This window comes from Corvus hawaiiensis, chromosome 1 (assembly GCF_020740725.1).
Source record: "Corvus hawaiiensis isolate bCorHaw1 chromosome 1, bCorHaw1.pri.cur, whole genome shotgun sequence".
NCBI classification, from domain to species: Eukaryota; Metazoa; Chordata; class Aves; order Passeriformes; family Corvidae; genus Corvus; species Corvus hawaiiensis.
The window spans coordinates 47,342,727-47,364,104 of record NC_063213.1 but is presented as its reverse complement, the minus strand read 5'-3'; the positions used below and the strand labels follow the sequence as shown (position 1 = coordinate 47,364,104).

General features: G+C 41.7%; 1 protein-coding gene across 5 annotated transcripts in view; it reads right to left on the bottom strand.

The window, feature by feature from the left end:
- Positions 1-16,693, bottom strand: part of OSBPL3 (oxysterol binding protein like 3) — an 85,989-nt gene extending 69,296 nt beyond the window's left edge. For 4 of the 5 annotated variants that reach the window (XM_048303203.1, XM_048303230.1, XM_048303222.1 and 1 more), the window contains exon 1: positions 16,474-16,693. The gene's annotated coding sequence lies outside the window, so the exon portion shown is untranslated. Of the gene's footprint in view, positions 1-15,988; positions 16,131-16,473 lie in introns of those variants that run through there. The other variant, XM_048303212.1, reaches the window with a different exon arrangement.
- Between the last annotated feature and the right edge of the window lie 4,685 nt (positions 16,694-21,378).

Sequence of the window (21,378 nt, the reverse complement as noted above, 5' to 3'; positions counted from 1 at the left end):
TAAAGAAGCACTCATATGATTTTGTTTCTGAGTATTTTGCAATACAGGTACACAACTGCTAAAATCATCTGGGAAATCCAGATCAGCTTAACTGCACTGTTGATTGATTTATAGCTTTTTTTTTTTGTGTCTGTGTAATAAATAAAGTAACCCACAGTTGTACAGACATACTCACAAACATCAGAAAAATTCTACAGCCTGATGCACTGGAATAGAAGGATAAACTGAGCAATAAACATATCTCACAGTGGATGACTATAGCTCATGTGAGCATCATAGAGGGATGTTCATTTAACGCAGAACAGAAAATTAATTATTTGGTACCCAAGGAAAAAAAAAAAAGAATGAACATGCAATAACTGACCTTTTAACAACTCTACAGCAATTAATTAAGCTGGTTTGTACTGTATTAGTCCTAAGGAAGCTACAAATTTCCAGAAGAGCCTACCAGGAGTGTAACAAAGACTCAGTCTGGCAATAGAGAGCAATTCGGTGTAAGTCGGCATCAAGCAGAACTGGGCCCTTGGGGAGGAACCAGCCAATTTTCTCCCTTCTCAAAGTTAGCTACTTATTCCCACAGCAAGTTCTACTAAAGCCGGTAGCCACAAGACTACAGAGTGAAATTAGAGTGGAAAATTAATCCAATTAATAACTAAACAGGAAAAAAGCCAAATTTTTAGCCATAGTGTTTGCAGAGTCATTTCACTGCACCAACATGCTGCAAGCATAAAGATGATGAAAAGAGCAAACCAGGCATCTGCTGACTGGGGGGTAGAGCAGAACCACCTCTTTCAAAAGCTACATGGGACTATGGGGGTTTACACGGAAAATGGACGTAGGAACAAAGTGGGAACAGTAAGAAAGCAAATAACTTCTCTAAAACAACCCACATCAGACATCTTCTAAAATGCAAAGTTTAATGAATGTAAGCAAAAGTTAACAGTAATGCCAAGTCTGACTGAAACCAAACATTAAAATCTTACAGTCTGCCTGATGGATAAGCTAGTCTCAAGTGTCATTATACAGTGCTAGCTTTAATTGCTCCCAGCTAAATATAGCTTTCAGAATTTAATAGCTCCCCCTCAGCTTTTCTGTCCTTCCAGGAGGGAAAAATCTTCTCGTTAGAAAAAGCACACCGGCATACACAGTGGCACGTTACCACAGTGAAGCAGGAAGCAAACCATTAAGATGATTACATTAGTCTCCAACACTCATTCAGAACTCCTGTTTTTCAAGAGACCAAATATTTCCCCGTTCCACCACTCTGGTTCCAGTTACAGAAGGTGATGGAAGCCCCTTTTCAAACTAAGCCATTTTGCTGCTTTATTAGCAGACTGTAAACCTTGCTTGCCCGGTGTTTCCAGTCAAAGATGTTGTCTTTGCCAGCAAGCTGCCGTGGTGCCCACACACTTCTTCCTGTGCCACCTCGCTGGGCACCATGGGGCAGGAAGAGGAGCAACGCTGCACACACATATGCAGCCTGCCCCTTCCCTGCGGCCACTGTATTGGCACAACTTACACGAGGGGGTCCCAAATCTGCTACAGCAGCTGAGACTGCAGCACTCTGATACAGGCATGAAAAAAATGCCCTCTTCTGCCTTCTAATACCCAATAAAGATTTCAAAAATGTAACAAGAAGTTCCATATAGTAAGCTTCATTTTCCCCTCTCTGAGCTGATAATGGGTTTCACTCAGAAAATTTGGCTGACATAGAAATATGTTCCACAAATTCAGCATTTTTGTTCACCTTCATTTTAGAGGTCATTATGTAATTAAAATGCTCACAGTGTTTTTACAGTCCATGGAGTTAAATTAAAAGTAACCACTGCTGCAATGACAAGTCTTTCCACTTTCCCTCAGGCCATAGCTCCAAACTTTGTTCTTTCCCCTCCAAACCACCATCTGACCATCTAACTATTTTCTCTCTGGATTCCTCCATCCTCTTCTTCTTTACTGAGTGGGGAAAAGAAGAATAATGCTACTTATGGAAAATAAAACATTTACCAGACCATATGAACCACCAAATGCCACATTACCTGGCCCTTCACTTCAGCTGTAAAATTCCAGAATTGCCTGTGTTAGAGCTGTGCAAGCACTGTAGGAACACCGCCTGGAGGACTGCCAAGAAGTACCTACTACACTGAACAAGACCAAAGGTAGTATAGTATGCCACAGATTTTCTGCCCTCTGAACTACCACTTCTGAGGCGCAGACCAGGCTGAATAAAACAGGTTAAAGGAACTATGTCTGTTCACTGCTTACGAGAGGTTTTAAAGTGAGCCTCCTGACATGCACTGTTCTGCATTGAGACATCTGTGCTCTACTGCTAGCTGAACTGCCCCAGAACAGAAAGGCTCCCTACTGTCAGTGCAGGTGCAGACTTCATTTACCAGCTTCTGATAAAGCACAAAATCATGACACTCATTCCCATTTGTTTCTGAAGTAACAAATCAAAGTGTGGATAAATAGCATCAAAAATAGGGGTGAGTACTGGAGAGGCACTTTGTATACTAGATCCGGTTACTCTTACAGAACACGTTTTTATTTTAAAACACTGCCAACCACAACAGACTATTTAGAACAAATGAGGGTTAAAAAAACCTGCAAAATGTATGAAATATCATCCATGTATATGGATAAATATAGTCTTACAGCTGTGTGCTAGCTGTCATGAATCAGAGCTCAGTGCCCCAAAACTCCACAGGGCTCTTCCTTCCGAGCTGAGCTGTTCTGCTCTCAGGCAGCAGCAACCAGGCAGAGGCAGGGCAGGCAGCCTGTCAGCCAGGGCTGCACAAGTCCCAAACACCAAACAGCCTCTCACCCTCTCCCCACATCTGAAATCACCATGTAAGGTGCAGTGAGTAGAGACTCACCACATGCTGCCTTTTAAGAAATCAGCAGTAAAACCCACACAAGCGGAAGGAGGGAAGAACAGCGGGGATCCGCCAACGCAACCGCAGCATCGGACTGGAAAGGAAGCACGCAGCTACGGTGGACACATAGTGCTACTAAATCTGGATCTGGGGATTAGCAGGAGAGAAAAGACACCAGAAAAAGGTAATTTGTTTTCTTGTCATCTGTAATACTGAAGAGATTTTGCTCTCGTCTCCAAAATTAGAACATCTACAGTGTAACTCCTTCCCCTCTTAAGAGTCACATGTGAAGAAACCCACAAAAAAAAAAAAAAAAGCATTATCAGCCTCAGGTCAGGACAACTGTGGCCTAAATAGTCACAAAACTGTCACGGAAGCATTAATTCTAAAGCAATTCTGTTAAAACAACAAGATCCATCAGAGTAAATACATTAACGCCCACCAGAATAAATAAATACCATCCTGCAGAAGCTTCAACCTATTCACAGTAAGTTTATTCAAAGACATTTTCTTGGACAAAAAAACCCCAAATAGATGTGATCAGTCAAGATGTCTATAAATTCCAGAATCTATTTCTTTACCAGATGTTTTTCTCTACATACGATGACCTGCAAATATGCCTTAGCTGTAGCAATAGCTGTTGATAAACCTTGGCAACAGCAACTACTGTATTTGTGACTGAAAGAAAATGACATATAAATATTTTCAGTTAATTATGTCTATTCACATAAATGCAACTTGAAAGCTTTTTTGTGTTTATAAAATATATAAGGTCACATTTAAGTGAACGGTTTCACTTATATTGGCTTTCCCCTTCTCCCTTGCACTTTATGTATTTCCCTGCTGATTCAAAGCTGTATTCTATCTGGGTGTTCAAGGTTACTTAAGGAAGGGGGACAGACTCTGGAGATTATTTATATGGCAGGACTTCAAACAATTGATCCAGTATATCTCAAGTGACTTGATAAAGAAGCATTAAAATAATGAGGAGAGAGAAAGATGGGTGAAACATTACAGCATTTCAGAGTCACTCAGCAGCACTCTCCTGCTCAAGGACTCTCAATTATGAGACAAGGACACTGACCATGAAGGACAAGGTGACACACCCAGGGAAGGATTTACAGATGAAAGTGAGAAGTGAGAGTTGTTGGGCACCCACAAAACCTCCAACCTCGATGCGCGAGTAAAGGAAAATGAGAATGTGACCAAGAAGGACTTATCTCTGATTGCTTGATAAAGGGCTGAAAGTCCTAACACAGATTAGAATAGTGTTCTGGCAGACAAGTAGTCTGCCCGGGTGAACAGGCATGACAAGATAAAACATTCTAAAGTATTTGTGTACTTACAAAAAGAAGCCTCCACTGCAAAACTAATGAATTTGAATTAAATACAAGATTAAATATCATGGGGACAACAGCATCTTAGTGGCTACAACACATAGTAAAATGCACATGCTATTCAAAAAAAGCCCATAAAGGTAGGGATGGTTCAAATATACACCACTTAGAATTGTGATACATTTTAAAAAAACCACCCCAAACACAGCACTGCAAAAGAACAGAACCTGATTGAGTCAAAAAAAAAAAAAAAACCAAAAAAAAAAACCAAAAAAAAAAACCAACCCCAGACCAAAACCAACCACTTAAAAAGGACAGCCTTGTTCAGAGTCTGCAGTAGATTCAAAGAAAACCAGCCTTGCTACAGACTTTATTTTATTAGAATGAAAAAATATCCCAGTGAATTGGGCATTACATGAGATTAACTTCTGACTGATATGAAGTTTAAGTAGTCAGGTAGAGCGAGGAGTTCAGACTCTCTAAATTGAAAATGCTGAGTTCCTGCTTCATTAAGTGTGCATAAACAAATCTGGAAATGCCTCATGGGATGCAGCATGCAGTAGATAACTTGAAAGATGAAACAGGCCCAGCTAGATAAGCGCTTCACCACACCTCCCAAAAGGCAGAGAAGATGATTAAAGAAGCTGCATCTCAGATGTTAAAGTACAGGAATAATGTTATAGCTTTTAAAAAAATTTTATTTAAAAGATATTAAAAACAAAGTTCTTCAATAACTCATAGAAACTATGTGGAGTAGTAATGTGGAAGTGAAAATTTCTTAGTAAAGAAACAAAGATAGGATGTCTATTATGAAACAGAACTGGAAACTACCAAACCCAGCATGGAATTAAAAGTAACATCTTGAGCATGCATGAAGAAAAACAGATGAAACCACTACAGAGCTCTGCAAAAAAAAAGGCAGATTAAATTGTACATAGAGTTGCAAATAAAGCTTTCATGTATTCTCTAGCTATTGTGTCAACTTCACCTCTAGCCAATAAAATAATTTAAAACCTATAATCTATATTTCTAAAGTAGACCAAAAAAGCCCTGCTGGAGATACTCCACGATGGCAGAAGAGCAAACAGAACACCTGTCTTTAGAGTTGAAGCTGAGGGGAGAAAAGCAAAAAGAAATCAGCCCTACTACAATCAGTACCATGCAGTCAATAGTAACAGAGCAGCTTTTTACAAAAAATTAAAAATAGGAGAAATCTTAGATCTCATCTGGACCCAACAATAGCTGCGTTTAAAAAAGTCGGTAATGATCTTATTTGGTAGAAGAATTGCAAAGTGACTAAGTGACTGGGCACAGACAATAAAAAATTATCAGGCTGGACACAGATCACCAGAAGAAGTTGCCAAGAATTATCCTGGGGTTAAGTTTTATTTACAGTCCTACTACTGGCAGGGGAATTGAGGTGTCTACTAAAAGTTGCTGCTGACAAATGTATAGAGGCACTTCTGATGCACTGAACAACTAGGACACCAGGGGAGAGGAACCACATGAAGAGAAGCAGTGAGAGGAAATGCAGTTCATCAGCCCTGGAGGCAAGGTCAGGATCCAAGGAGTAAGACATGCAGAAGTTCTGCTGTGACAGTGAGAAGTGACTAAGGAGAGGAAGGTACTCACATGCATGGAGTACGTCTGATCAACTCATCACCAAACTGCTGAAGGTATGAAAAGAGGAAAGACCTACCCATGACATAAATTAAGGCATTTCCTACAGAGCCAGATAGGGAAGCATTAAAAAAAAAAAAAGGCACTGCCAGTATCTAATCTGGTCAGGAAAAAAAAAAATAGCACCTAAGACACAGGTGAGATATATATAAGTTTATGCAAGGAAGATTGACAGCATAATATTGTCCTGAAATGAAAACCATGAGCTTACCTAATCAGTCATATCACAAGATTCCCTGCATCTCTTCAAGTCTAAATTCAAGTCTCTTAAACTGACTGGAGGAAAGAGAGTCTCCCTTACATGAACAGAGAGAAAACCCCTTTACAAAGGGTGCAAATGCTCTCATAAATACTGAGAGAAAATACCAATTTTATCCAGCTGGGCATACAAACTGGTTGTAGGTACATTTAGCCAGAATCCTGGAATGAAGTTGTAGCCCAAACACTTAAGCTTTGAAATAATTTGTTAATGAGACAAGCTTTGACTATTTTAAGATGATGCTTGGTAACTTTACAAAAGGGCATATACAAATCCATTGACTGCAACAAATACTGAGCATGAGAATCCAGGAACTTTCTTCCAGTCATGTTATGTGTCAGTACAGCCACCTTCAGCAAGGAAGTCTTTATATACCACTTGCCAATGTTATTATCGCTGATTTAATCTGGGCTGCAAACTGACCTTGCCTTAATACTCTTAGGTTTCCATTAATAAAAAGAAATTACTTAAGCTTTACTTGCTTACATGTATTTCTTCTGTGCAAAGTTTGTGTGTCTTTATGGTTTTTTTTAAGGACTATAATTTTTAAAAGGGGCAGATCAAAGAAATGGTACTTTTCAGCATTTAGTTTAGGCTACCAGTCATAGGTAACTTCAATTACATCAGTTTTGACAATGAAAGTTACACATATTTTCTTCTTGATTTGATGTCAATGCTTTGCATGTCCTTGCCTTTCCAAAGACAGCTACAGTCCCCAGAGCTCTGGAACTCAGACACAGAGAAACAAGCACTTCAGAAACTCAGTGCAAGGAGGAAGTAGGAGATCAGAACAATTCCCTTCTTCAAAGTCAATCCGAGCACAAATCTAACCCATCTATGCCTTGCAATTTTTGTTTGCACTCCTCCTACATTTCACAAAGCATTTTTGCATGCAAATGTGTCAGTGGCATTCACAGACTGGGCAAAACAGCTTCATAAGCTGACTTGGCTGTATTTACTCAAAACACCCTCATGATTTTCAAGGGCCAAGAAAACCCACAAGGAAGTAAAAAAACAGTTTGGTAAATCAGAATAAAAAGAGAAGAATTTAAGTTTTGTACATTAATAGATGAGAAAAAAATACAAAATCCTGTTTTCCAGCCCTTCATCCCTAGTTCCATTACCAAATATCACCCTTCCTCTCAGCTCTAAGTGCATTATGCTGGGCTAATAAAGAAGATACAATTTTATCAATAAATTAATGTACAACAAATGCACAGCCTATACCATCTCTCTTCTTAAGTAAGCCATCACAAGGTAGATCAAGTTGCAATGCACTTGCAGAATGCTGAGCAATGATATTTAGAAAGAAAATCCCTCAAGAATTCTAGTTCTGCAAGATGTGAGTGCTGGGACACAGGCCACAGTGAGATAGGCATTGCACCTTTCTACCAGTCAAAAGACAAACTTTTTTTTTTTAACTTAGAACATAAAATTCACTTAACAGCAAGCAAAGATGATCCTTTTGTAGAAGGGCTCTGGAGACTGGACTACTATTTAAATTTGAGCAAGCCAGAAGCAAACAACTCTCATCCTGCCCTCAACAGAAGGGCCTGTTTATGCTAACCATGCATTCTAGTCATATTAAAGTAAATAATGCGAACTCGCTCGACAAGGAGTGCTTGGTGGTTCAATGAGAACTATCATGCCTGGAATGTCAACATCCACAGTTAGGAAAACACCAATGTTTTCAAATGCTGAGCTGTGCCCCAGAAACCAAGATTCCCCAAGCCTCTTCAACTAGGAAGCTGTTATGACCACAAACCTTTCCCAAAGTGAGAACAGTGACTTGATGTCACTGAAATACAGCCACTGTTCTACCACCTAATTACTACGAAATTAAGAAAACCACTTCTTTAAAAATAGAGATGGCTGACAATACAGCCAGAAAGAAATGGGAAGTTGCATTTTCCTTGCTCAGCTTATTAAAGTAATCAACTAGGACTAAAAGCAGATTATTAAACTTTTCTGGTGAAAACAATTACTTGTATGCATTTAAAAATACTCAATGGTGTCCCATTACCTGAAATCTGATCTTTTAAAATATAATATTACCTGCAAGGGATCTTCAGTACACCAACAACTGAATGCACATGACATAGCAGAAGAGAGTGATATTGAATACTTAAGTGTTCCAGCAATAAAGAAAAAAAAGAATTTATAAACCACACTTATCAAATATACCATTTTTGTCAAAGCCTGCCATTAATTTTTTTTTCTTCTTTCAAAAACAAGCAAACAAACAGCAGGTGTCAGCAAAAGTGCTAGCCTGGCAATGGCTGTGCTGTTGATTTTCAAGTGCAAGTGTTGATCCTGCTGAACTTCTAGTAGTAAAGTACAATGTAGTATTATACATAGGAAAATAAGCCATAAAATTGCGTCCATGTGTGTGGAAAGAAGACTTATGATCCAGCCATCCTGTGGAAAATTCTAACCTCTTATCTCTGAATCTGAAACGAAGTTCCCTATTTATTCAGTGAGTGAAAAAGCATTATTTCAGCTATGCACTTGTATTCTTATTCTAAGAAATAGGATGTTAAAAAAGCTTGTTTTAACAAAACAAACTGGGTACCAGCTAAAAGACAAGAACTGACTTTATGCACAGAAGCACTTCCCTACCTCGGCAAGTTCTCCTCCCTCACCAATTTTATATTATCTAAGCACTGGAAGATATTTAGTAAGTGAGCCTTATAAAACTAAGGTTTATAAAGTTCTAATTTTGAGTGCTTCTGGTCTTACAGTTGAAATTAGTGGGTTTGAAAGACAATAAGAAATCTGCGACTGAACTCACTGATACAACTTTTTTTTTTTAAGCAACAGGAAAGAATGAATGTGTTTTATACTTCCTGAATTTCAGCAGCTGTGGCAGTAGTGTAAGAAATATGAATTGTTAACTTCCTAGTTAGGTCACTCAGTAAAACAATATCAGTACCATTCAGTTAAGGAAGACAAGAATCAGTCACAATACTTCAGCGGGATATTTTCAGCACAGAAATTTTCCTGGAATCTAAACCAAGCTGGCTGCCTTCTCTGCCTAGGCAAACAGCTCCATGATAAACCTTTGTTGTCCATCATTCTATTCACTTAACAGTATTTGTTGGCACTAGTAAGACCACACCCACTGAATTCACATCTTAAAAACCAGTATCTTTCTTGCCAAGACATGACAGAGTCCTGTAGACCAACAGCTAAACTCTTTTCCTTCCATTGTTTGACCTTAATCAGAAAGCAAACAAGAAATATTAACTTGTCTTTCCTAACATGGTTGTTACTAGAGTTCAATAACAGGACAAGATCTAGCCCAGATTCTCCTCTCTTCATATACATATTGCCATTATTCAACTTCAGTGTCAAGCAAATTAGAACACCCCGGTAGTTCTAGTCCTTTCCAAAACTCAAATTCTCTCAGACAGACACCACCAACCCTCCACAGGAAGCCTACTCCAACAAGGGTTGCACCCTGTTGGAAGAGAGAGGACCAGTATCCCAACCACAAGGTTACTTATTAACTTCATTGAGGCCCAGGCAAGACCAGAAATACCAAGACGCTGTCTGGCTTTTCAAAATTAATTTGCTCGTCTAAGATTCTGAAGAGCAGAACTGCACTACGCTACACTTAAAAATACCCTAGTAAAATTATCTCAGAATGGTTCAAGTTGGAAGGGACCCCCCCAGTTGGAGGGCATCGGGTTCAATCCCCCCACACAAGCAGAATCGCCTGGAACAGGTCACCCAGGACCACATCCAGACAGCTTTTGAGTATCTCCAAGGAGGGAAACCCCATCTTCTCTGGGCAACCTGTGCCAGTGCTCATTCACCCTCCCAGTGAAAGAAAAACTTTCTGATATTCAGATGGAACCTCCCCTGTTCCAGTGACCATTCTCTCTGGTCCTCTCACATCTTAACAAGTGACAAAACCATTATCAGAATGTTATCTTTTAAGGAAACTAAACATGGCTGTTCTGAGTGATTCAGCTAACCCTATTTAACAGTAACAGCAAGTAAAATGGAGTTCTGACAAGTTTCCAGGGAAGACCACAGAGTTCTGTCAATTATTATTAGCAAAACAAAAAGTTAGGGAGAAGTCTTCTCTTCAGGCATAGTCTTAACACCTTCTCTTTTTTTTTTTTTTTGTTTCTTTATTCCAATATTGTTTATTTAAAAAGCAAACACCTTCAATCTTTTAGCAAAAATGTCAGCTCCAAACAGGAGCCCCAAATGCATTCAAGGTGGCCTACCTTCTTTTTGAGGTGGTGAAGTCATTGCTAAAAAGGTGGACCTGCTACCTAAATGGCTGCACAGTTCCCATGAAATGAGAGCTCACGTGTCTCTATGCTGCACAAGCACAGATACATCCAGCTGAGGGGGAAAATCCCACACAGCTACCAAATTGCAGAAAGGCATCTCTCAGCAAGTACCAGCCTGCCTTCCTTTGGCAAGCAGCAAGGTATCAGGGAGTGAACCTGAGAAAGCCACCACAAACTCCCAACCGCAGTCATCCTAAACTAGCAGAGAGTCAGTAGCCCACATCCTTTGGAGCTCGCTTCATCTGCTCCCAAATACACAGACAATAATCACTCACCTGTCTTCAGGATCACTGTTGCTACTGATGATTTACACATTGTTATTCTAAATCAGTCAAGCACTACCACAGAAGATTAACAGACACTTGCTGTTTCTTTTTTTAAGGTATACGAGACTGTCAGGGACTGAATCACATTCATAGTGAAACTTCCTTCCTGCCATCATAAATTGCTCTTAAATTCAGATTTTATGCTGTCAGAGTTTTGTGTCGGAAATCTCAGCACCTGTATTTGTCACAAGCAAGAGGCACTGAAAAATAATAGAATCATTCACTCTCCTTCAGAATACAGTCCTTTATCAGACTATTAAACAAACTTCTTTTCTGGCAGCACAGTTACAGCAAATGTAGTCTCAGCTGCCAGTATGAGCAAGATGCATTCCACATCATATTCAGGGCAGATGCCACAGTTATGGCTCACAGCCTGAGGTAACACCAGAACCTTTTTGACAGTAACACTTAGCAAGACTGGTCTCAAAATCATATGTTGTCACTGCAGACAGGACAGAAGTAGTTCTGTAAAAATAAGAACTGTACATTTCACTTCAGCAACTATGAGCATGAAGTAACTCTATCCCTCCCCAAGGCTATTTTTCTAGGCACACTGACAAAGCAATTATCTTGGAGAAGAGGGAGACATTGCAACAAAATGTTTTTAACATGCGTGACCAGCAAGATGGAAGAAAGTAGTACCAGAGACCTACATCCTACTCTACTCACATGAAAACTTGAAGGGCAGGACTTAACCTTCTGTAACAAGCAGAATTAACAGTGACACAGATGGGCTTGTGCACCGAGAAGGATAAAGTGTCCCGCACACATGGTTCTTTTGCTGATTGCCAGGCTGTTCAGAAATTGTCTCTTCAGGGGTTTCAGCTACTCTCTGGGCAGAGTATACATGTGAAGCAAATGGAGTATATCCACACAGCTGCTCCTTATCAGAACCATTAACACCAGGAGCTTCATTCCTTTTCACCAACAACTATATGAAAGTGGAACAGACTAAAACTGGAACAGTAAAAAATGTGTACACTGTGACTAGGAAAAGCCTCCAGAATTATGAGAATAAGTAGCATCAGATAAGAGAGAAGTGACCTAAAAGTGACCTAAGTGACTGGCACAAGAGATAGGAGATTACAGTTGTGATAACACTCTTTGCAGTATCATCATGAGCCATAATAACAGAACTGGCTGGAATTAAGATGGGAGAAAAGTATGACTGCATTCAGTAAGGGAAATCTTTGCAATTTCTACCCTGAAAACATTCATCAGAATGGCCAGAAAGTCTCAAACTACTTTTTTTTCCTAATGATAATAAAAAAAATTCAAAATTATAAAAGAAATTCAAAAGATATCACTACAGTAAACACAGAATACTTAGAAACACTTACAAAAAAGGATGAGTTTCTCACCTTTACTACTCTGTATTGTTACTGCACAGCAATTACATAAAAGTGCTGCATGACAACTGTAGCACCACATATTACCATGGTCTTGCTGTGATTTTTTTTAAGGTTTAAGTACAACCAGCACACAGGAAAAATCTGAAGACGACTTAAAAAGTTGCTAACGTGTAAAGATGAGTCAAAAGAAAAATCTTAATTCTCAATCTATGCATTACATTGGAAAGCAGAGGAAAGGGAGACTTGTTTGCACACCCATGGTAACATAAGTGCCAAAGAAAACGTGCAGAAGGAAATAATTAAGTGTTGACATGGCAGCAGCTGTGTTTGCCAACCTAAAATGAATCAGGCATCAAACCCCCACAACTTAAAGACTAGAGGGGAAATGTTCAGTTCAAGTACTTGTAGTTTAACAACTGAACTTGAAAGCAAGAAGTCAAAAACGACAGACATATACACACCTTATGGCTGGACAAGGAATGTAGAGCTAGCCTAGCATGCTTTTCAATGACTTCAAAGGAAAAGTTTTCACATTCGGTCTAAACTGTTACAAATTTGGAAAACAACAGAGACACATAAAGCATCCTATCTGCAGCTTTCCTCCTGTGACTTACCAGATGCTATTAGGCAGCCACTATCTTTATGTCAGGATGTCTGTCTCACAGCCAGATATACAATTATTTAGTTTAGAGATCTCTAAGAGCTAGATGCACATAGCAACTCTCAATGCACTACTTCAGCTTGGGGCTTAGAGGTCAGTGAAAGTCAGTTCTCTCTCCTATTTGCTCCTCCTGTTGCACATAACAGGGATTCCTGTCAAGTCTTGCTTATCAGTACATATTTTCTACAGAAAACTATTCAAGAGGTGTGTCTAGAATAGCCTGCATCCAAAGACTGAGAATCACTACCAAACAGACATTACAAAAACTGCTCAGCATCTGCCAGATTGAAAGCAGCTCAACTCTATTTCTTTACTTTCATGGTTAACATCATGGAGTGCCCAGACACTGAAATAGGATTAGGCTCTGCTGTGCTCAGTGGCACACACCAACACGTGACTTCTACCCTAAGGAGCTTGCACTGAGTCAGGCACACCAGACAGGCAGGACAGTAGAGGCTGAGCTGCAATGGCCAAGTACATTTCTCGGTTTCAGCTACCATTTCTAGAGTCCTCACTGCTTTTAGCTGAATTTGTATTTTAGAAAAAGCAAAACAAAAAAAAAGCCCCAAACAAACAAATCCAGCAGCCACAACAGCTCTGATCATTTAATAATTCTCAGTTGCAACAGCTGAATACAGAAAATCAGAAAGAATTTGTTCAAGATCTGTTTTCTTCTGCAGCTGAGGCTGTCCTCAACTTTACTTTCAAATGTTTAAAGTGACTTGCAACAATGTGCCTGAGCTTCATGCTGACAGAGCTCCAAAACCCCAACGCTGCTCATTCATGTCATAACTTCATATATAATAGAATCTATTTCTGAACATATACCATATGTGAAAGCCACAAGCATCTTCAAGAACTCTGCATGAGTAACAAGCTAAAACAGATAGAAAGGAGAAGAAGTTACAGATATCCTGCCTCCCAGGGTATAGACCCAGAGCTGTGCTTTTCTTAGCTATTATGCCTACAACTTTACCTAGGCTATCATAGTCATTAGCATTAACACCCACATCACTCAGCCTTGAAGGCAGACAGAAAACTTCTCTATAAGGTAATTAGACATTAACATGGAGGATATATATTTTATGTTAGCAGAATAAAGTCAAGTATCCACAACAGGACAGAACTATAAAATACACAAAACCTCTGGGTCATTCAGATAAATGAGAAACTAAAGTAAAGAAATATGTATTTCAAGGCACAGTATTCAAGGATATAGCACAAGTGACAGCTGCAGAAACCTAAAAACAGTGTCTGCCCCCCAAAGTAAAATGTTTGAACATAATCACTAATGCAGAAGACAGACATGCAAATCCAGCATCTCAAAGAGCAGAGCAGGGTAAATTTGGTAGCATATTAGTCCCGGTCTAGAGAGTTGTTTGTCAGATCTCAGTGTATCTGCATCCTGTTATCTGAAACTTAATACAGAAAAAAAAGCAGTTAGATTCTCCTAGAAGTTTCTTTGGTACCTTAGTAGTGGTGTATCATAGTATCTATACCCCAGCCTTTTACCAGCAAAGCTTTGCTACTTTGGTAAGTCAAATCTTAACTGAACCAAAGTAGATTAAATTTAGTAAGATTAAAATATGCTGATACAGATACTACACTGCTTCTGACATGTTAAAGTACTCCATGCACACTAACATACTCATTCTGCTGCCTTGTTCATCACTGCATGGTTTTGAAATGCACTTTGCAGCAAATCCAATTTAAACCTAAAATATATTAGCACTTTAGATCGGAATTAACTTTTCTTTAGAGAGGGTTTTCTCATTTGGTAGCTAAGAGCACCATTTGTAGGAACTGAAAACTAAGTTTTACAATCAGAAACCATAAGGTCCAGGAAATGCCGCATTTGACTGTTTTCTCCTCAGTATGTAACAAGATGTAGAGAATGCAACAAATGCGGGAATTAAGCTGACTGAATTAAGCATCTGTTTATAATAGATGTGGTTTGAACAAGACCCAATTCTTTACAACAATGTACACACATCTACTTAGAAAAAACCAAATAAGGCTTTTGCATAAAATACAGTGTGCAACAGTGGATGACCTAGCCACACACAGAGTGTTGCAACAGGCAGACTACAGCTGAGTCTTACCATCATTTCCTGTCCTTGGTGAACACACTAATAATTTCAGCACAACCACAACTGTTCAGTGCACACACAGAGAACACCTCCAACACCTAAAAGTCCCCTCCCACCTTTCCTGCACACAAACCCAGATACTATATAAAATTACAAGAGAGAGGACATAAGTGGGCCTAATGCAATGTGTGGGAAAGGCAACATGAGAGTAAAGAGAAAGAGAATCAAGACTTGTGAATGCTGTTGTTTTGAAAACAGATGGGAGCCACAAAGGAAAACTAGTTAGCTTAATCTATTGGGAGTGCAGACTGGGGAGTATTATTTAAAGATATATTTTTAAAAAAATCTTAAACAACAAAAAACAAAGCTCATGGAAATTAAGACTCTTGCTACCCATGGCTTTACAGAAAATATCCATGAAAACACACGCTTTAAATACCCAAACCGGACTTACAAGCTCTGTTGAAATTAAGTGGAGTGAAACACTCTGAACTCTATGAGTTAAACACTCGGAACTCTATGATTAATCGATGAAAGTCAAGGGATGAAGCAACTGTTCCCTTTGTCCCTTCTCAAGAAAACAGAGAGAAGAACATTGTTACCATCATTAGCGGCCTAGGACAAAAACATAAGGCAGAAAATTACCTTACATTTATTAAATGCCCTTTTCTCTACCTAGTCCAGATATCCTCCTAGTAAAAATAAAACAGTATCAGTGAAGAGTACTTCACTGCCACTGAACTTTACACCAAACAGTTTTCAAATAGTAAGAGTATTTTAAAGCTCATATTGCCTAATTGGTCCTCAAATGGAAATTAAATCAACCTGGAAACAAGCGGGGTTTAATCAACCTATTTTCTTAAAGATAAAAGCAAGAAGTAAAAATAATAATAATGGTGACTTTTCTTTCATCTTTATTTTACAAGAGCACAGAGAACCACAGATTCAGCAGCGATCAACGGCTTTGCAAACACGCCCAAGATTTCTGAAGTTTCATTTCACAGCCAGCCAGCTGCCGGGCGATTCCCCAGAGCCCGCAGCAGCGGCGAGAGCTGCTCCAGCCCCCGCCCGGGGCAGCGGCTGCCCGGTGTGTCACAGCTCACCTGGAATTCGCTCCGTCTCGGAGCCACATGGAGCGCACCGGGAGTCAAATAAACCCCTCAGCGGCACCCTCCCAGGGCAGGGAAGGTGTCTAAGTTGGCGGTCTCTCCGGAACAGCCCCGAGGGGCTGTGACAGCGCGGCCGGGGACCCCGAGGGCCGCAGGAGGAGGCTGGAGGGGACTCCGTGGGGCAGGCGGGATAAGGCGCTGCACCGGCAGCAGCCGCCCGCCCGCCCGCCCGCGCCCCGGCCGGCACCCGTGGGCGCCCTCGCTGCCAGTCGGGCGAGAAAGGCGCTTTCTGGGCGCCAAAACGCCACTTTTCTCGCGCGCCGGCTGCCGCCCCCCGGCCCGGCCCGTCCCGCGGACCCCCGGCCCGCCGCCGCGCTCCAGCGAGGGCAGCGGCCACCGCCGCCAGCCCCGCCAGGCTGAGCCCCGCCAGCCCGCCCCGTCCCGTCCCGTCCCGTCCCATCCCTAGAGCGGACACCCACCTGAGCTCCACACCTACGGCCCGCCGGGCGCCCCCGCCATGGCTCCCGGGCAGCGGCGCCCCGCAGGCAGGAGCGAGGGAGGGAGGAAGGAGTCTGGCAGGAGCAACAGCCGCCAGCATAAAGGGCCGGTCCGGGCGGAGCGCTCGCTCGGGCTGCCGGGGAGCACCCACGAGCGGGACCGGCGGCGGGACCGCCGCGCTCGACTGACGGCCGCGCCGGCCAACGGGAGGAGCCTCCGCTGCCCCCGCCCCGCCGCCGCCCGGAGCCGCCGCTGCCGCCCGCCTCCCGGCCGCCGGCGCGGGGGAAGGGGTGTTTCCATGACGTCACGGGCAGCGCCCCGGACAGGTGGGGAGCGGTCTCCGAGGGGACGCGGGGACAGGAGCCCCGGGCTAAGCCGGAGCTGAGCCCCCGAGCCGGCCTTAAGCGGTTGGGGCAGGGCGGACTGCGGGCACGGCAGGGCAGGGCAGGCGCGGAGCTAATCCTGCAGCGGCCCTGAGGGAGCCTCGGGAGCGATGGCTCCCTGAGCCGCCTGGTCCCGAGGGCGCGGCTTCCCGCGCCGCAGGGGCGAAGTGCGAGCGGGCGCCGGCGGAGAGGGTTTGTCGGGGGATCGCCGCATCCATAGCAGCCTGAGGGCATCACTTCCCGCTCACGAGGAGCGCTTCCCGCGCCCGTCCTCGCCATCCGCCTCGGGAAGAGCTCCTCCGTGGGAGAACCACCCCTCCCCGCCTTCCCCCCCTACCCCCACCCCGCACCGGCATCCTAAAATTATGGTGTTCCTCTGGACCTTATTTAAAAATAAACAACTTGAATGACAAGTTAGATCCAAGCCGTTAGAAGCACGCTGGACGGCTTCCATGAACCCTGAATGCGTGCGCTAAATCTTTCAGAAATTGTTACTGCTTGCGAGGAGGTAGACGGGATGTGACCTGGCACACAATTCACACCGTGTTTACTTACAAAGTGCGATTTAATCCACATTTAGGAGAATCGGAGGGGATCGGGAAGAACCAACCCGGTTTCTTTACTCAAACTCATATGCCCAAAACTGATCAGCTGCTTCTCAATTCCATTCAGAGCTCGGTGTTTTTCTCGACGGGAGGGAAACAGAAACCCTTTTCTTCATGTATACCATTCATACAGCATTAAAAAAGAGCAGACGCATTTGGAAAAGCAAGCTTAAGTGACATCCCAAAAGTTAGGAATGGTATTCACGGTTTGGAGCTCGAGGTAGCATAACCCAGGAGCACAGTAGTACACTGCACTTTGAACGAAACCTTGTAAGGGCACAAGAGAGGCCACAGAATATCACGGTTAGTAAGAACACTATCCATTGTAGGCTTCGCAAACCATCAGCAGCAGAGTGACTCAAACACCCTGAAAGCTACTTTCAGAGCTGGCCTATATGATGCTACAGCAGGGAGGACTTCTGATGCCTCTGCTGTTGGTTGTAGCTATACAGCCTGATGATATCTTGAGGAGATGCTGCCTACACAATGAAAACTCAAGCAATGACTTTTTAGTCAGCATCAAGCATCAAAGTCAATGAAAAGCAACAGAAGTAGTTTTAGTTATCATTATATTGTTTAATGTAGCTCCAAGTCACTGCTGTATGGGAATTCAGGCATTGCCAGAGGGTATATATCAGTTTGCAAACAAGTGGAGTTTAACAATAGCATATAACAATTCCTTGGCTTTCAGATTCTATAAAAGTTTGATTTTATAAATCCAGGTTTTAGGACAAAATTAGCAGCCCCTGTCATTTTAAAGAGCACAATTTTTGACCTAAAGGCACCAAACAGCCTGCAGCAGCAAATCAGTTAAGGAAAAATTAGACAACTGGAATATGTCAATGGTAGACCTTTCTGGTGTTCACATGAGGTAATAGCACATTGTTAGGTAACAGCATGTTTCCTATGCACATGTGGCCTGTTCCAACTTCCACTGAAACCAAACACAGACCACCTCTTAATTTAGAAAGTGACTATGTGTCTCCCTGAAGATGTACAATCTCCAGGCCCGGCAATAAAAAAGACACAAACACTGCAAAAATAAAATTCTCTTCCAGACCAAAATCTCCATCTTGAGCCCTGCTGTATAGACATTGCCCTATTTGAGATTCCTGAAATATTTAGGACTTCTACTGTTCCTGTGTAAAAAACATGGTCTAGGCACATCCATGGGCTATATTACATTATTTCACCCGAGTTACATGAGGAAGGAGTTTGATCTTCTTACAGATTTAGGGCTTTGATTCCTTTCCTTTTGTTCTTCCCTTCTGTCAAACAGAAACAATGAAGAAATATTGGAGTACTCTCTTTTCCTGTGCTAAAGAAAAGTTTAGAAATAAATTAATAACCAGCCTTTTGAGAGTAAGATCATTCTTTCTGTTAGAAAAGCAACACACAGAGAAATAGTGACAGTTCATTAACTGAGATGGCAAAATACAAGGTGGTTGTAGACATTGGGGGAAATGTATGGGCAGAAAGCCTCTGTGTGAATATAGATTGCTGGTTTTTATTCTTAATAGAACATCAAGACAAACTCATCCGGTTTATAATCATAAAAGGAAGGTGGTTGGGGTGTTCCTCAGCAACATGCACTTAACCTTCAGTTCATCCTTGCTCTTTGGCTTTTCTGTTCTGATTGATGGAGCCTCATGACACAGTAATCTTTTCAGAGCTATTAAGAAGAGGAACTTCATTCTGCATAATCCAACAGGTATTTTTTTTTTTAATTCAGTTTCCCTTTGATCTGTTATAATTCAGAATTAAATTACATGGTCTGAATTAAAACTCTACTAAAATGTGTGTCCTTTTAGCTTGCTCTTTCCTGTGGTTTTGTAAAGACAGTTCATAATAATGTTTCCAGTGGTGCAATGAAAGGGATTGTCTTTTGATTTCCAGCTTGATTTTTTTTCCTTTAATTATTAGGTAAAAATAATTATTGCCTCCCTATTGAACTCAAAGACATGCAATGATGTTTCATGTTTAAGCAATCTTAGTCTGGTGAGTGAGCCAGCTTCCATTCCATGTATGTTTTTCTCCACAAAGAGAAAGGCTCATTATGAGACACAGGTTTTGTCCTGTGGTTTGAGCTGAACAACTGACAAAGAAGTTTTGTGAAGAGCTTCTACATTTACAGCAGATGGATATATTTATCAGTATTCGTGTGGCTGAGGTGTGAGCAGCAGAAGAGTTGGGCACATGGCAAAGTTATTGGATTCATCTGTCTAAGTCTTCTGATGACTATGCACATATATCTTCAGTCCTGGGCAGGAGTTATCTATCTTGAAATTCAGAAACATCTTTCCTCATGCACAAAAATAAATCTGTCCTTGAGAGCTTTCTTCTTTCCACCAGCCCTCCCCATGATGTAATTTCTGTCCTTATGCCAGTACCTTTTTGTTATTCTTGATCACCGCTGAGGAGCCTCTATCCCATTGACAGTGCTTTGGCAAACGTTGCTGTTGTCCTGTAGCACTTCCAGGCTGGTATTATGGAAGCTATTGGCACTTTCTTGCTCGTACTTCTAAAAGCTTGCCTATCTCCCTAGGCTGCCCAGGCCTCTTTTCACATGACCATAGTTTCTGGGTCTTCTTCCATGACTTGCCTGGCTTCCCAGCTAGCATTAGTCTTTTTAAATTCCCTTTGGAGCCCTTCTGGATACCTCTGAGGTAAACGCATATCGTATCTGTTGCAAAATTCATCAATTTTTGCAATTCTTTTAGCAATCTTGTTTGTGCCTTACCATTTGTATGGTGATCAGAGCTCTACACCTGCGGGGGAAAGCAGACCTGCTGTCACAGCACCCTTTACTCTTTTTCTTCTTACAAACTGCTTCATTGATTGTTGCTTACTTATTCAGATGAGGGCAGAGAAAGAGCAGGAAGGCTTATAGTCTTTCTATGTTGGCAAGGCAGGTGTGTGGCCAGAAGTAAGTCAAAATGGGAAGGTGAAAAACTGAAAAGGAATGAATATCCACTAGCTGGGCACTCAGGAATAGAGTTCCTATGCTGAATGGTCAAAAGAAGTTTGACCTGGTCTAAAATTTACAAAGCTGGACAGGATGAACCAGGCAGCAAACATCAAAAGGATGCGCAGATTTACTGTGGCTGCCATGACCATGCATAGTGTATACCTGCCAACATGACATAATATACACAACGTGATATGACATACATAACGTGACATGATAACATAACATGGCTTCACAGCCTCTTTTCACTACACTGCTGATCTGTCCTAGAAGGCACCACTGCACATCAAAGAAATAGAGAAGGCATGAAACATATGTTGCTTTAAAAAGACCCAGAAGCCAAATATGCAGACCCTCAAGAACCCTGTCTTTTGTGAGTGTGTGTGTTTGTGCATTACCTGCCACAGTAGGGTCTGTGGACTTGACAATCACTAAATTCCAAATAGCAACGTTCATCATGAGTACTAAGAGTACTTTTCTTGCTGTTGATTTGAGTTTTATTTCTCTATTTTACTTTGCTCCAGGGAAACTGTGAGGGCCCAGTTGCCCAGTTGCATTTGGTCTGGCTCCCAGGCTTACTGCCTTTGAGGGCCAACTTCGAATGTCAATTGGTCTCTGTGTGGTGGATGAGTAAACCTAACATTGAGACCTCTAGAGAAACAGGGAATTAATCACTGAGTTTCTTCTTTACACAGATGAGGACATTTTTCAAGCAGTAGCTTAATACTGCCTTGGAAATGAGAGGCAACTTCAAGGTTTTCAAGAGGAAGTTATTCTGATTTTTTTTTTTATGGTAGCATTTTCCCTTAAGAAGAGAAGTTAAACAAACTGGCAATTGAAGATTCTGGATTTCTCAGTCTTGTGCTGGTTTCATACATACCAGATGCTGTTTTATAACATTTATCCTCCTCCCCCTCATTGGTGACTATT